We start from the raw sequence: 18,189 nt of genomic DNA on the forward strand, positions 1-18,189 counted from the left end.
CAGGGGAGAAACTGCACAGTGCTAATGCATGCTTTCAGATTTACATTTTAGCTGCCAGATCCCATCTTGACAGGACCCAGGCTTGAGAGTCTTTGGTATCAGGAGGGTAAAGGGAGGCAAAAGGAGGCCTCAAGGAGGAGCTGGGAAGTGACCAATTTCACCACACAACACCGTTTGTGAGTGGCCCATCCAAACAGGAAGTCTCCTGCCAGCAGTTTGAAAGGAGGGATCTGTGCAGTCCACAGAGAGCTGCATAGTTTGCCCTTTTAAGGAACTTGTTGTTTGGCAGCTCAGGGGCTTATTTGTGTTACATTTTTTAAGGACTTCACTTTTTCACTTAATCTGCAGAATAAACCATATCCTTAGAGAGTAAATAAAGCCTGTTGTGAACCCTAGCTCCCTGGGCACAGGGCAGGGGAGCTGGGAGGGAGGTAGCAGGTGAACCGAACCACAGGATGCTGGATGCTGTATCAGCAGCAACACAGCTGACCTTTGTCATCAGAGGAGCTGCTGCCTGAACCTGCCCCACAATGCTTTGGTCTGTTTACTTGCCAGAACAAGGCTGCTTTGAGCTGTCATAGAGACTAAGTAGCTGTGCTAGGAAAAGCACCTTTAGGACAGCAGTTGCATAGTGGGACTTAACATATTTCACATAGCCAGAAGCTCTCCAGGGACTTTTTGTGTAGAAATTGGCATGCTTCCTTAAGAAAAAAAACAAGTGACAAACAACAACAAAAAAACCCCAAACCACCCAGACCTCCATCCTTGTGGCACTACGTGCTTGGCAGGAATCACCTGCCCTACTTTGTGCTGGGATTAATTTATCTAGCACCTTCCCTTATGCACTGGAGGGGCATCAGCTGCAACTCTCATGCAGCTGAAAGGAAAGTGAGCTGGTACCAAGCACTGTCTTCTGGCATGCTCACTTTCCCTTGCTCTCCATGTCAACTCTGCAACGGGTGGTATGTCTCAGCAGGACTCACTAGGGCAGGGTGGTGCTGGCTTCAAAAGCACATTCAGAAGAACATTGGATTCTCACTAGGAGATGCCAAAGGTCAACTTAACCCTGGAACCAGTCTCTGACACTGGTTCAATCAGCAAAAACCAAAATGCCCTCAAATCTAGCACAATGATGTACATGGCAACTTCTGTTTCCATTCAGTGGTGGAGACTTCAGAGATTTGGTTCTTAAAAGATTTAACAAGAGAGCCTCAGAAGTTGAACTTGTCCACCACAGACCGTCTTCTCAGGGACTACTCTGAGTGCAACATCCTTTATGGTCATCTGGTCATGGATGAGGTCAGAATCCATTAGTTTGACAAAACTTTGTTTTGGAAGGAACTCAAATCAATGAGACAAACCTGATTTACATACAATATAACTACCATTGCATCAATTCAGTTGTAACCAAGTTCTGGCCCACTGTCTAGAGGCTTCCTCACCAACCATCAAAGGGCCAGCATTCTCTGGGGCATGGGCAATGAATCCTCCTTGGAAAAATTGGCTGAGACATTGAAGTGATAGGACCATAATATCTTCCTTTATGAGCTCAGGTCAAGACTTTGGTAAGCACTCCTCCAAAAGAGGTACCTTACCAGAAAGTGAGTACTACATGAATGGATGTGAAGGTCAACACTTTCTACAGGGTAAGTACTGCCCTGGTCAGGGCACCACAGGTTGTCCTGTACCGACATTTCATAACTCAGCTTTCATCTTCAGCAAATTCACCTGAGATAAATGGTCAGTCTCCAGGCCTTCATCCATAATGCTGAAAAATACACAAGCTAGTGCTTGTTCCTGTGGTGTTGTCACAAAATTGGCATTTGTTCCTTGGGATCCATACTTGAGAAACTCAGCAAAGCTACTCAGCTTTTACTACTCTGCAAAAGCATGCAAAGCTTACATGAACAGTAACCTTGTTTTGCCTCACTTTCACAAAGCATCATTCCATTGCACAACTTATAACACTGGCATTTTCCAAGTCCATCTATAAGCAGCATGCAGGAAATTCATACTGACACAGAGGGGTACAATGGCACTTGTTTATTGCTACAACACTGTAACTGTAGATAGGTTAGGTGTCTAGATGCTTTTAAAATAAGAACAATTAAGGACAGGTAGAAAGGAATCCAGCACAGGTATTTTATAATTGAATCACTGAATGATATTTCTAAGTGGGAGCACAGTCTTTATTAAGATTAAGCCTGCCAGTCATGGGATGCTGAGGGGCATTTACTTAAGTTGCACTGTTTATGCTATTTGAGTACTAATTACAACTCCTTGATTATTGTTGGTGGGCATAGTTTTAAACAAAATAAACATTTTCTAATAGCCTCCAAATTAATAATATTTTCCTTTTCTTTCTCTCTCATTTGCTTTTTCTTTGTCAAGAACCAAATCTGGGTAAAATGTGCTTCCAAAGGATGGGGTGGGGGGTGGGGGGGAAGGCAACAAAGAAAATGAAGAAAATAACATCTTTCATTTTTCTGAGTGGTAATGGATAACAAAGCTGTCATAAAAATTTATGACAATAACAAAAGGTGGGTTTTTTTACTCTAATAAAAGCTCCATTGCCTTTCAACTTCTTGCAAGGAAAGTGATTGTAAAAATGAAATGTGCAATTATCTGTTTCTATATATACCTCCAGTGAGAATCAATGGGAAATCTCTCTCTGGAGAGAATCCCACTATTACACATAACCCCTTTCCACAGCTCTTCTCAGTTGTACTCTTTTACCCTTTTGCACAACACAAAAAAGTTGCCATCATTTCAACAGCTAACCACACACCCACTCCTCACAGCCATCCCCCTCCTGCTTCCCAGACCCATCTGTGGTTCAGCTCAGGTCAGGAGTCACAGTCTGGAGCTTTGCCCAAGGTCTAATTATAACAACGTCCTCTCCCTCTGGCAGGGAGTACGTGTTCATTTCTGAACCATTTGGCCCAGTGACCAAACATAATTAAGCTAATGCAATTTTTCCAAGTCTTATCAGAAGGTTTAGCCACATGGGATGGGATCCATGCTAACTGTACACTTGAATCCTCTTTCAATTGCAGGTTCTAAATTGTTTCTTCAGTCTCACTCTTTTCTTCATTCTCATCCAGAAATTGTCATTTTCATGCAAACATATCCTAAATAAGCAACATTCCACAAAGAGTAAGATGCCTGAAACAACTGCTATGCCAGCAGCTCTCCTGTGCAAGAGAGCTGATTATCATAGTTTTGACCTCACTGTCCTGTCCCTCACCACAGTGAACAGCCAAAGCACAACTGTAACTAAAATAGAGAAAATTACATTTGTATCATCACCTTTGGAAAAACAGAAGAAAGAGAGAGAACTCTGTGGGTTAGCTAAACACATGAGGTCCTGCAAAACCAGTGTGCAACATAAGGAAGCATTAATGGAAAACACTGATACGCTCACTTCCAGAGCTGAATCTGCACTGATCATCAACAGACACACAATGGCAGTGGATGTACCCACAGCTCTCACGTGAGTGGGAAGCATGGGACTAAAAGTCTGATGCAGAATCACTGTCCACACTGGTTTATGTTAACAGGAGAGCAAAATAAAGTAAATCATTTCCATCTCCCTGTAAATCTGTATCTTTCTCTATGGCAGGATACAACATATAGATGTGATGTATTATCACAGAGGTAGAAAGAAATCTGAATTTGGATGGTTTGGAACATAAGCCAAACCACTCCCCACCCCTAAATTCAAGTTAAATCTCTGTTATTCAACTATTAAATAATAAACCCACCAGAAGTTCATGGTATTATAATAGCTACCTTCATCATCACTTACCGATGATGAAATGGAGAAAATAAGCACCATGCTCAAAATTGTTAAAATATATATATTGAGTAAAGCTAAAGAGCTCAGTACTGACACTATGCTCAGTTCCCTGGACCATGTTGCTTCTCCAGTACACAGATGGTGAAACTATGAGCTTCACAGCATGTTCCAATTACCATGGAAATTTTCCATGTATGTCACACATAACCTGACAGATGACAGATGCAATGTAAGGCAATTGCAGCATGGGGGATGGGGAAAGAGAGCAGGCAAGCAATCCATTTGTTGCATCTGCAGTAGTAACCCAAATCCTGTGGTTTGGATTTGTCACTATACTAAGGAATTTCCTGGGCTCCAGGGAGCAAAACAGCAACAAAATCCACAAAGTTAAAACCTTTCTTTCCGCAAGGAAGGTGATCCTTCCTGAAGAGTGCACCTGCCTACTATGTTGGAAAAGAAGGCATCAGACCCAAACTGGATCAACAGATCACAGGAAGGAAAATCCTGGAAAACAAGTGGGGCCTTGTGCAGTGATGGCCACTCAGTCCCGGTGAGCCATGTCCCACACTTAACAATTCCACCAGAGGAGAAAGCTCAGCTCAAAACGCAGTGTGCATTTTGAAGCCAGTTCATGGATTTTTCCCTCCCACAACACATCAAAACAAGGATGCAGATCTCAAGGGACTTGCGATGCAGATCTATAAGGACTTCGCAAGCCAGCCCAGGCACTCAGCTCTGGTCTGTTTTACACACCATCCCATCAAAACTGAGATGGTTGAGAATTTAAAAGCATTCCATAGACCTAAAAATTGTCTCCTGCTATATACATAGTATTATATATTATTAATACTTTATTTAATTTTTAATTTTTAGGGTTTTTTTCATTTATTTGCCTAGGAAATATGTCCTGAGATAAGAGAAAAGGCAAGGGCTATTTGAAGACTCTCAGGTGTAACTATATCCATGAACCTACTTAATGCAATGTGTCTGTCAAAAATCTGTTTATTGTTAATACTTTAAGGATGCTCAGGATGTGCTGGATGACTAATGACCACTAAAGTTAGTCTGTTAATGTCCACAAATCCAATACTTCTCACCTGATACCAGCTTATCGACACCAAAAAAAGCTGAAGAACTGTAAGAGGCCTTTCCCTTCTGAAACATTAATTTGCAACACTTTCTCTGTCTTCACCTGGGAATGAGGGGAAAAAACTCCCCTCAAAACAAAAAAAACAAACAAAACCAAAAACCAAACACCAAAAGAAAACAGAAAAAAGATACCAGCAGGTTCCTCATGTTCCTCCAATCCATTTATAATCCACATTGTATTCATAGGAAAACAATTTTAAAAGAACAGTCAGACCAAACAACAAAGCAGTTACAGTCAGTATCATAAATCTGGCTACTAATAATTTGTTATTTCTTTACACCTTTTTTTGCACCTTATAATCAAGTACAGATTAATAATTTTCTATACCTGACTGAGCTGATTGAACAATCCATTCATTCTTTTACCTGCTAAGAAGTTATTTTATTTTTACAAATGTATTAGTTTAGTATAACTCTGCACACAAAAATTTGCAAGTGAAAACTAATCTGTCTTCCTAGACACCAAAAGCTGAGTCTTAATTATAATCTTGCATCTCATTTAGATGCAAGTAAATCTGCACATCTTTAACATTTCTGAGTGGCAATGTGACCGCCGCAGCTTAAATTGCACACAAAACAAGTAAAATTCACAACTTAAGTGTTTATGCAGAATACATATGTCCTTCATCTCCTCACTGTCTAAGCACACAAGATATTTGTCTAAGAGGGGAGGCAGAGATGTCCTACTAAACAGCAACTTTGGAGGCAGGAATACATTTTGCTTAGTGCTTATTATACCACAGGTTCCCATCCTAATTTATAAATTCCACACTTAGGCAAGCTTGCCAACAATTCAAACCACCATGGTGGTGGATCCAACAAGACTGCATGCCCCCTAAATATAAGCAACCTTTCTGGTTTGAGTGCAGTAGTCTACAGTCCTATCTTTCTTTCCTTGCCCCCTCCCTGTTATTACTTCCAAGTTTTCTAGTGTTGCAGCACTGCAGTTTCAGTAACATCTACAGATACCCTCCACTTCCTTCTCAATCAGAAAGTCCGGACTGTTACCAAGATCAATTTTCCTGTTTTCCTCACCATGAAACATATTTGTTCTACTCATATATCTCACTAAAGATTACCCCATCCCCTTCTATTAACAAAACAAAACAAAAAGCTTCTCTTTCAGGCAGGGGAGAATTACAGTTTCCAATTCCAGCCTTAGTTCCTTCTTTTCTATCAGCTTTGGTTTTATTTTCTACTTTTTTTCACTGTTCCATTGCAATATCCTAACTTTCTTTCATGACAACTCTTACACTTGGAATGGCTTCTAGTAGCCAATTCCTATGCCTCAAACTGCAAAACTCCTCTCTTTTTTTAAGCAGATATTAAAGAGAAAAAAAAACTTCTGAAGATTCACCTACTGCATGACACAAGCTGTAAAGAGTGCACCACACTGTATGTTTTATTTTTGTTGTATTATACTCCACCAGTATGTTTTATTTTTGTTGTATTGTACTCCATTGTCCTAGCTGTGGCACTGAGGATGTAGGTTCTCAAGCATAGGGTCTTAGTTACCTGCTTAAATCAGTTATTGTACAGTGCCAAGTAGACTTATGGTACTATAGAAATAGCAGTAAAAACAGTAAGTCAGCAAAAAGTAATCACCTGGCTGGAATCTGGCCAGGACACGCCAGTTCACACCCCAGTAATGATGCTGCTGTAGAGGCAGCATTTAGCAGTGGCCACAAATCCAGTGCAGATACATTTATGCTTTATGAAATAATGGAATTTATGCAATTATTCCCCTACCACAGCATTAGCGTCACTAGATGGGTCGGTTTGTTTTGTCATTGTTGTTCTTCAAATCGCTGTGATTGTAGGAGCCTGTGGGAAATACACATAAAAGCAAACATGGGGGGAAAATCCCACAAACCCCACAGATGCCACCCCAGGACCCAATCATAACTGAGGACAAGACCATCTAGCAGTAAGTCTTTTCAAACACTCTCTACAATCCCCAGATTTTACTCTTGAAAGAGTTCAGGTGCTAAAAATGTTATTTTTAGGACTTGCCAAGAATATACTGTAATCTCAGGGCCATGAATTCAGGACAAGACTACAATCCAAGTTGTGTCTGTGCTACCCAACAGAGCAGGTCTGACCTGCCTTTTCTGCAAGCTATGGATCTAGACAGCAGAGCCCAGGTTAGACTCTTCACTTTCTTTTGGTGGTGGGTACAACACTGTGATGCAATTTCACAGGATAGAGTGCCTTGGAAGCTGGAGTGTGAGATGAAGCCTTTATTCAATATAAGAATTCATAGACTGAAGTTGAAATAGATCATGATGACATCAGTCAAGCAGACATACACGTTGACATTCAGAACTAGCACAATGCTCCTTCAGTTCCAATGCAGAAGACTATTTTCCTCTACAGGAAGATGAACTCCCATGCCTTTTACAGGTCTTATGGTATGAAATCCCTTTAATGTCATTGGTCTGAAACTGGCCCTAATCAGTAATGTCTCTCAGTTCTATCTATAAGACCAGCTCCCAAGAATGAGACATCCACATGCCAGAGCCAAGTCTTTGATCACCTCAAGAAAAAAGCCAAGGATAGAGTGATCTGGAGAACAAGCTGTCCTACTCAACCCTCTATGCCAAAAGACCAGGAATACTGGTAGGCAGATTAGCACTAAAGCTTGGTCTAGGGACTTGAAATCTCTGCAATATTTCTATTGGGAAGAGTGGGGTTTAGTTACAAGGGATGTGAATCCAGAGTTTCCCAGTAGCACTAAGACCTGCCACATTCATAAGAACGAACACACAAAACCCCATTACTAAGAGCGTCCCTGTCTTGTTTGAGTCATTATAATTTTTCCATTCTGTCATTGCCCAATTATTTCCAGACATGATGTAACTATTTTGCCAAAGGATTTGGGAGTCAAAATGTTGCTGCTGTTGTCATCGTTATCCTGGGTGCCTGAATTTTCCAGACAAAATAAGCAGCTGAGGGCATTAGAGTGCCTCTGCTGAGAGAGAAATAACCTGTAAGAACTGCCAGTGTGCTCCAAGAAAAACAAACAGTAAAGGTCCAATTACATCTTCCCAAACTCCAGCTCATTTCCATGTGAAATGCTGTTTTCTTATTCAGACAATTAGTAGAAGAATGTTTCATCTGTTGTCCGATGTCATCACAGCATACAAAAATTGATTTCCATTCTAACACTGCCTTCAGGGCCACTACAGGACATTAAAGCTCAACTTGACTGGAAACATGCCTTCGTTATAAGCACTGGAAACTAGCCACAGATGTAGGTGTACAAGTGCTGCCTTCACTATTGACAAGCAAATCAATTACCTGCACTGGTAAAATTTTCCTGAAGTTCTCTCATTGGAAAAAGCAACTCAGTCTTTATAGCAAATGGGTATAACTGGGGGAAAAACCCAACACAGGCAACATTTGGACTTTTGCATGTTTTTCATGGATGGCACTGAATCTCTTCAAAACTAGTATTCATCTATGCCACCTGGGAAAGCCAGGTTCTAGGCTGCAGATCTGCCACTTTCCTACTTAGTGCCCCAGCCAAAGTACAGTATATTTCTACATGTCACTGCAAACCTGTAAATAATAAAGATGGTGGTACTCAGTTCAGTTCCATATACTGAAAAGCCACTGATAGGGATTATAGTTAAAAGGCTTCTTTAGTAATTCACTAAATGGAAGAAACAGTCAGTAGATGCATCACAAAGGGAACAGGTATTGGGATTTTGATGCTCTCTCCATCGTAAAGATGGTTTCTGTAGGTCAAGGCACAGACAGGGTCAAACTGTCATTGATTTTATATACCTCTTTTTTAAGCTACTCAGATTCCAGAGTTGTCCATTTGGCACCAAAAATAAATCCACTGTAGAAAATGAAGTTAAGAAAAGGTCATATACAGCATTTTATTCCAGCATTTTTATTTTTGTTCAACATTCTCACAAGGGATACTCTGGGTTCAATGCCCTGAAACCTCAACATTACGCAAGTAGGTTTGAACTCCAAGCCAACAGCTTGGTGAAACTGTTGAACTTTTAACCTAACGTGTCTTCATGAAGAATGGATATTTGGAAAGAGTTCTGCTCAAGGATTTTGGGTTGTTTTCTGTGTGTATTTTTAAGCGGCATCCAGATAAAATATATTTTCTAGCTGCTGGAATATTTACAGGAGGAGACTTTACACCAACACTGAAAGCTGGTTTCAGAGCCGTGACTTACTGCTTTAGGTTTCGGGTCTGTTTAGTGTTCCATGGTGTTAGGGTGAACAAGGCCTCATCTATATTTAGGTCAAATTCCACAGAGCTGATGCTCTGAGTGACACAGGTAGTGATCAATTATGAGGGTCTGAAAAGAAAGCGCTACCTAAAACCAGTCACCTTCCTTGCATGGTCAGTGGGAGCTTTTGGCCATCAGCAGTATGTTGGAAAGAGTGCAGTAAAAGGAGGGACAGGGAGAACCCCCCTAAATATCCAAATGTGAGGATATTCTCTATAAAGTGATGCATATCCATGTGGTCTAGAGCATATGGTACACAAGGGTGTGGTGCCTATGCCAATTGCTACCAACTCTATTCTACTGCCTTCTCCAGGCTGCCGATAGGTAGGTCCAGTCTCCCGGATTCTCATAGCAAGAGGTCATGTCCACGTCAAGGCCCTTTACTGTTCAATATGAAGAAAAGTTTAAGTACTGAAATATATCTAGAGAAGACTTCCTAGAACTGTAACAGACCAGCACACTGTTCTTCCCCAGGGATGGGTCATTTGCTTAAATGTATGCTTAGATACCCAAAGAAAACAGCAGAGAAGCTACATACAGCGAATGTTTGGGTAGTCATCTCTGGACTTCTAAGTATCTACAGCAAGTCAGTAGACTGCCTGAAGATACAGCAAGTTATTTCAGCTTCTGAGCCCAAGCTACCTGCATCTTGTTCGCAAAGATTTGAGCACACTCCACAGAAAACCAGACTGCAGTATAAAATTCCCTCAGCTCCCTGCTACAGCTGCACACTACAGGAAAAAAAAAAAAAACAACCCTGCTTCTAAACAGCCACTTGATCTGGGTACATAGTCCTTAGACATGATTCAAAAAGAAGGCCCATTGTATACAGATAGAACAGAAGTCTACCCTCTATTAGAGAAGGAACATCTTCTTTATCCCCTTAGGGCTGCAAACATTATTATTATTATATCCAGTGATTTATGTCTTTGCAGAACATGTACCAATATCACTACTTCTTGTCTCTAGTTCTGTCCAGCACTCATTTATTTGATGGATTGTACAGGGTTTTATCCAAATCATCACCTGCTGCTCTTTGTTTTGTCTTACCCTTTGGAAGCATATTTAAAACTTACTTAAATCATTCATTTTTCTTGCATCTTATATCTTAAATTTATGGATGGGATACATAGAAATAAAGACAGTAAACAGTCATACATTGCCTCCTACAACAAGTTCAGGTCTTGACTCTGCTGCCCTGGTCAGGCAGGGACTTTTATAAGATGAATACATATTATGCAATAATATCTCCCACTGCAAGAAAGGCTGAAATTGCTGTTATCCCCATTTTCTACTTGCTGTAGAGAAGACACAGCCAACCAGGACCAAAATCTTCCCAGTAACAAGAAGTAGCAGCAGCATTTGACCCTCCCCCCGCCCAGAAGCCCATTTGAACAAGGAAGCACTCTCCATTTTCACACAACATTTTGCACCTACCTCCCAGAAAAATAAGCGGGAATTGCAAAATGTCAGAAGCTCTGAAACATCAAGACCAACTATGTATTTGGCCTGGATGGCAAATCCAAGCAGAAATACATTATATGTAACCCAACAATTTGCATGCAAACTGCCAGCCTATCACTAATTTTTAACTATTCGCTGTTGGACCCATAAATATGAGATGAAAATGGCACTAGCACTACTGAATCCCCATGGGGTTTTTTTGTTTTTTTTTTTCCTCCCATAGTCATTCGTATTACAAGCAAAGGGTCCACCACACTACAGTGGTGCCTGGCAATGCTTAAAAAAGAGAAAATTGTACAGAGAAGTGGCTCGATCTCCAAATCTCTGAAAAGAGGATGAACTAGCAGATGTATAATGTAAACACTGAGCCCACACCACTGAGACAGTCTTCAGGGTGACCTCTTCCCTAACATCAGTCAGACACAGCCTGTAAGAAGCATGGCCACTGCCCAGAAGATGTTCCTAGTGCTGGTTTTACAGTGTTACCAGCTATTAATCACAAAAAGCTCCACTGGGATAACCCCAGAATTAAACAAATTAAGTGAAGCAAGTCTAGAGAGGGGAGTCGGTGTGGGAAGTAGTTTTAAGGAACATTATTTTGTTTCCAAGAAAAAAAATGGTTCTTCAGGCAGGATAGAGTCCACAAGGTCTTAAAATATCCTGTTCATGCTGAGATTTCAAACACAGGCAAAAAATTTCTACATTTTTAAGAGGTCATGCATGATAAGGAAACAATTAATCTCTTACAGGGTCTACTAATAGCAGCACTAACTCGCTTTAATTCCCAGAGCACATTTCATATCCATATCAATATTGCAGGAAACATTTCCAGCATCTACTAGAATACTTCTACAGTAAGAGTTTCTCTCCATTTAAATTGCAATAGTACAACTACATGGCAAACAGTTCTCAATCAAGTCCCAGAATGATGACCACCAAGTCACCTGTTTCCCAGAAAGCTGCTTAGAGTAGAAGTGCCTTCCAAGGAAGTGATTTTCACAGTACCTCAGAAACCTCCATGCAAAAGAGGATGAAATATAATATTGCCCAAATAAAAACAAACAAACAAACAAACACACCTTTAGTACTGGGACTGGATCCACCTTGAGAAGCAGTTTTGTCTCATTCATTTAATAGAGAGAAACCAACACTGACAGTATCTTGAAAACGATATCTCTCTGCCCCTTCTAACCAACCACTCTGGACTTTTTTTGGTCATTTATCTGAGTTGGAAGGAGTGTCTCTAAGGATCAAAATTTGAGCTTGAGTTACTAAATTACTGAATAGAGGGAAACCACTTATCACGGGAAATGAGGCAAAGGGCAAGAGGAAAGATCAATTTTCTAGCTGAAAGGATGATGTGCTCTGTGGGAGTACTATAGCAAGTCTCATGCTGTGGAAGGACCTTGGTGTGGAGTTAGTGCCAGTGGGTCAACCAGCCAATAGTTCAGTCAAGAAAATAAATTTACACCTTTGTTTTCAGTTCTTCAAATATTTAGGCTGAGGTCACTCCAGAGGAAATCTCTTTCTTATCAGATACTAAGGGTCTTATATTCTGTAGAGCAAATTATTTCAGACCTTTACAAGGGAATCCCCCCCAAATCATATTTATGTAGGAAAAGTCAGCGGGGGGTGGGTGGGGTGGGGGGTGGGGGGAAGCTAAGAGAGAAAAAGAGAAGCATTTTATCCTTCTCTTCAGAAAGATATTGGAAGATATACCCAAAATTCTGTTTGTCTTATCAAGGCAGTAATTTCAGGGTGAACACACTATTGGAATTAGGTTATAAAGACTTTACAAGACCCTGTCATTCCTCAGATGAGTGAACAACATACATTCCCTATATAGTTTCCTCTCCATGGGTATAACAGGTTCCTATTAATTCCAATGGAAACATGTAACTTTGTAGAACAAGAGACTGACTCTTCCAAAAAGAACTCAGACTTAGGTCATTTCTGGTGAAATGTCCCTTACTAGAATTCTGCCAGGTGGGCACTTTAGATTTTTTTTTTTTTTTTCCAGTCCCCAAAATATTTCATTTTCTCCAAAGGCCTTTTGCGCTGATTTTAGCAAAGTCAAAGTCGATCATCAAAATCATCCTTTCCTGACTCCTGGGGAATGTATTCCAAGTCATATCCAAACTTCAGTAGGGGCCAGTATGAACGCCTCTTTTTAACTGCATTCACTCATGCAATTTCTATCATTAAAAACAGAAAGAAAGGCTGATGGTGTTAGAAGTAGGGTCAATAGAGAAACTTTCTTCTTTCAAAAATTGAGATATAAAATGAATGGTTAGATTGAAGGTAAAACACCTTTTCATTTGGGCTGTAAAACTGTTTTCTTCACTCCAAGAAGTGGGCAACGCAGTGAGGCAGAAAGCTAAATCTAAATTGGAGGTAATACTTCACAGTGGAACAAGAAAGTGTACATGTACTTGGTTAGTATTGCATAGACCTCTTGCCAGGCTAGATGTAGTCAGAAAAGGTTTCGTTTTCAAGCTTAATCCTAATTGTAAAAGTGTCTGACTACAGATTCATAAAAGCAATATATGCTGTATGTCAGTAGCAGTTTTATGCTTCAGCTACACTTCCATGCTTCCCCTTAAATCTTCCTTGCCCAGGAATACTCTTCCATGCTGTTTATAACAGCTCAAACAAGTTGCCTCAAGTTAGAAAGAAAGTGAGGGCAGAGTCCTCATTGCTTCTGACACCACTAAGCAGAAGCTGCTCTCAAGCTGTGCAGAAATTCAAAGCTTCCCTTTCTCTCTGGGCCCTGAGCACCTCTACCAGCCAGTGCCAGAGTGCAGAGTTGTGCATCGTGGACTACATTGCAACAATCTTCAGCTCTCTCCATCCTGTGCCCCCATCACCACCACCAGCAAAGACCTCAACGTGGTTTGCTCACTGTTCCTCCTCACCTATAGATTTTCAATGCAACACAGAGCAGCAGTAGATAAGCAGCACTCACTCTGGAGAGGATAACTAACACAAGACATACAGGGGAAAGTGACATCAGATGCAGACTTTTTCTCCCACTGACTGAAGAACTTTTTGGGATATGCCAGTGTTCTGCATGTCTTAGTTGGTTTCAAAGGAACATTTTATGTTCTTTTCTTACTTCTATTTGCAGATTCTCTTCACTAGCTATAGCTTTGGAGCTCTTCAAACAAAATGCTTCTCACCTGCCTACCGCTTCTGAGACTACCGCATGGAAATTCCACTGACATTCAGGAGCTGCTCAACAACACATAAGCTGTTCAGCGTCAGTCATCCACAAATAACATACATGCATTCACAACCCCAGGCACTGTCAGACAGTTGGTAAATAGTAAAACAATATCCTCCTGTTCCGCTGGTCAATTAAGCTCCCACAAGTAATTTGCGAATAAAGATGTTAAAAATGGATAATAGGTTTGGCTGGTAGAACATATACTTTAAGCTCAACTATTGAATATGAGTCAAAATTCTAAGCTTCTTTCACTGCTTTGGTGATATATCCCTGGTTTTCAGTGCGAGATGTTTCTACAAAGTAAATGTTTCCAGGCTCACAGAACCAAACACACATCCCCCAGTGAAGTTCTAAAAGAGAAAACCAGACAACTTTGATGCAAGTCTTCCTTCCTTCCCTATCTGAAAATACTGAAACAGCCTCAGTCCAGACTTCTGCCCCCTCTTTCAAACTCCACTGACTGCCATTGTAGCAAATACTCCACCTCAGTTCAAGCTCTCTGTCCCCTCTAGATAAAGCAAAAGGATTTGCAACCTGTTTCAGAAATAATCTGCTAGAAGGAATTCCCTTCCACTGGCTTTATTAGAACATTGAGAGCACAGGTTTTTGCAACACCTTTTTCCTATCTTCTTTCAGCCAAGGAAGTACTTCAGTAAGGAGATTTAAAGATAGAGGGCCTAAAACAAAGCTTTACTATGGTCCATATGATATATATCTATCTCATTTCCTTGTTCTCATTCCCACCACCAGACAGACCCAAAAGCCCACAATGTTTTTACACCAGAAGTAGCTGGGGACATAAATATGAAAACATGTACAGCAGTTTATTTTATGCCAGTTTGTTTTATGGCTCTCTGCCAGCATTTTGGATGCACAGCCCCACTAGGGTCACAGTGCTAAAATTTTCCTTAAACAAATCCCACTTGAAGGTCCAGGCCTCTTTTTCTCCCTCCATACCACCTGGATCCCAACACTCCTGAAAGAAAATGGAATTTATCCAGTGCAGAAAAGAATAACAATGTGTATGTACATCCCTCTGCACTGAGTCCTCTCCCAGCTTGGCCATGCTACACCACGACTTCCTTCATCAATGCAGTTTCCCAAGCACTATATGGGGACAGGACCTGTACAAAGCTGCAAAGGTGACTAATGGCTTTGGCTCATAAAATCCAAAAGTTGGTGGGGATGCAAACTGAGAGTTCTGAAACAAGCTCAGCAGAACAACTAGAGCATCTTTGTCCTCTCAAAGCCTGAGTGAGATGAGACAAAGGTCAGGGTCCTCTCAAGTATTACATCCCACAGTGGCTTTACACACAAAGAGCCCCACCTCACAAGGCTCCAATGCCCCATTTTATGCTTCAATCCATGTTCTCCCGTTAAAAGGACATTAGAATCCCAAACCACATGTTTTATTCTGTTCATCTCTGAAACTTAGAAAAAGTTAGAAGTCCACATTATTTTACCAGGCAGTAAAGGCTAATCTATATGAAATATATGGAAGGGGAAAAAAAAATTGGTTGAAGGGAAGACAAAAAATGAAAATATTGCCTTCAGCCCTCACCGAAGAAAATTTATATTTCTTTCTCAGGAAATGATGCTTCTTTCGTGCACTTATAAAGAGAGTTTTCTTCTTTGCAAGAGAGTTTTCTTTCTTTGCAAACACTGCAGTGTAAAACAAACAATCCCCAGATTAACAAGAAAGATCTGACAGGTTTTCTTCAAGAGGCAGACCGAACAACTCTTAAAGCAGGTAGCAGTGGGGTGAGCCATGACACACCTTTCATTAAGAAGATGATAAATGAGTTCTGAGCAACTGGTAGAGGGAGAGAAAAGAGAGAAAGAAAAGTGTGAAATGATGAGTAAAAATATTCCCTTTAAGAAAAAGGTATAGCTTTGGTCTGCAAGGGGGATTAAAGAGGACATTTAGAAGCAACGTGTACTACCAAGAATCTTTTCCAGGGAAGGCCCAACTTCCTGACCTCAGAAGCCACAGGGCAAAAACTTTCACATGGTCAAAAGCCAAAAGACACACACCACACACCTTGTGGAGCTGAGGAAAGGGAAAGCGCTAGGAAGTGGTTTGCAGGCTGCATGTAACAATAAATCCTCATGACTCCTGCTGCAGCTTTTGAGATAAGGCTGGGCCAGACAGGTAGCCAGCTCTCAAGAAAATGCTGCAATATTGATCTCAGCAGTTGAGGTTGGAAGGGGCCTCTCGAGACTGTCTAGTCCAACCCCCCTCCTCAAGCAGGGTCAGCTAGGGCAAGTTGCCCAGGACCATGTCAATTTGGGTTTTAAGTATTTCCAAGGAGGGAGTCACAACTTCTCTGGGCAACCTGTGCCAGAGTGAAAAAGTTTCTTGTGTTCAGATGGAATTCTCTGTGCTTCAATTTATGCTCATTGCCTCTTGTTCTGTCACTGGGCACCACTGAAGAGAGTGCACCCTTCTTAAGCAAAGAGTCAAATTTCTCAAAAGCCCTCTTAGCAGCAAAGCCCCCACTCTTTGTAAGTGTTTAAGGGACTTACTTCTGTGTACAGATCTAGATTGGTTGCATGATGAGAGAATATTGCAGAAATTCTTTCGAGCCAACATCTGCTAATGACAGACAAGAACAAGCTGCAGAACAAAGATCCATGCATTGAAGAGGTATGTTAGAAATAAAAACACCAGTACATTTTCCCATAAATTGAACTCAATATAGGTTCTCACACCACAAAAATTCACAGACAGGGTGTCAATCAGCCAAAAAAACTCTTCATATTTGTAGAAGGTAAGTCTTCACAGCTTGCTACTCCACTGCATTAGGCACCTGCCCCATCCTTTCTCAAAACCAAACGTTAATGACAACACAATTTTGTCATTGACATTAACAGTTGTGATTCCCCAGACAATTTAATACCAATAGAAGCAGCCTTAAAGAAAAGCTCTTGACTGGTAATTGTCCTGGGTTCAGCTGGGATAGAGTTAATTTTCACAGGAACCTGGGAGGGGGTAGAGCCGGGACAGCTGACCTGAACTAGCCAAGGAGCTATTCCATACCATGTGACATCATGCCCAGTATATAAATGGGGAGCGGGCTGGGGGGTCTCTCTCAGCTTCCGGTGGGGGAAGTGGCGGAGCGTCAGGTTCCGGGTGGTGAGCAGTTGCACTGTGCATCACTTGTTTTGTATATTCTTTTATTAGTACCGTTGTTGTTGTTGTAACTTTTTTTTGTGTTGTCCCAGTAAATTGTCCTTATCTCAACCCTCGAGGTTCTGGTTTTTGTTTTTGTTTTTTTTTTCTTTTCCCCTTTCTGATTCTCCTCCCCATCCCACCAGAGGGGGATGGGAGGAGTGAGCGAGCGGCTGCATGGTCCTTTGTTACCGGCTGGGCTGAAACCACGACAGTAACACTTATCAAACTCTGCTAATGACAAAACTGTCATTAATATTAAAAGCTGTGGTTTCCCAGAGGATTTAACAAATAGAGGCAGGCTTAAAGAAAAGCTCTTGACTGGTAATGCTTATCAAACTACTGTTTCCCAGTTCTAGTACCATCCACAGCATGGACACTGTCCCTGCATTAACACAGGCAGTCACAGTGACAAACACAATGGACTTGTACATCTACTGATTCCCATACCAGGTAAGCTAAGACCATTGCTATTGCACTGGCTTGCTCCAAGACATTCCCTAGACATGCTAGTCTACAGTGTCATTACTTCATTGTTTGGGAGTAAGTCTTCACAACTGGAGATGGTCCAAACTAAAAAAACCCCTTGGATTTGGATTTGAATTCTCCAGAAGTTTAAGGCTTTGCGGACTTGTTCCCTTTGTATGCCTCAGCTGCTTGCACTGAAGTCAGTGGATGTTTGACCACTGATTTCTTTGGGAATAGGATGGGATTTCAGCCACAGCAGGACTGCTAACCACTACCATCTAGTATTTGCCCTTTAGAAGCTTTTCAGGGCAAATGCTTAGAAAGTAGTTGAATTCAGTTTTTGTATGCAAAACCCCAGGAAAACTCTTTTGCAGAGGTCAAGCCCGATTCCCTGAGGCTTGGGTGCAAGCTTTCTGGCAGGACTTCTCCTGAGCCTGTTGTGTGTAAGATAAGGAATTTGAATGATTTCCTGCTCAGGAGCATGTAGCTTCCCAAACATCTGACAGTTTATGTACTTGGGATTCTCTCCACAGAAACCTGGCTAGAGACACCATGATGCTAAAATGACAGCTTTCCAGTAGCAAGCAGCTCATCTTCACTCCCTCACACTCTCCACCCTGTATTACTTTCTAACTTTGTTCTCTTGCCTGTGGCT

General features: G+C 41.2%; 1 protein-coding gene across 3 annotated transcripts in view; it reads right to left on the minus strand.

Moving 5' to 3' along the window:
* Nucleotides 1-18,189, minus strand: part of DAAM2 (dishevelled associated activator of morphogenesis 2) — a 191,857-nt gene that overhangs the window by 127,608 nt on the left and 46,060 nt on the right. The window lies entirely within an intron of this gene.

Source organism: Aquila chrysaetos, chromosome 13 (genome assembly GCF_900496995.4).
Source record: "Aquila chrysaetos chrysaetos chromosome 13, bAquChr1.4, whole genome shotgun sequence".
Classification (NCBI taxonomy): domain Eukaryota; kingdom Metazoa; phylum Chordata; class Aves; order Accipitriformes; family Accipitridae; genus Aquila; species Aquila chrysaetos.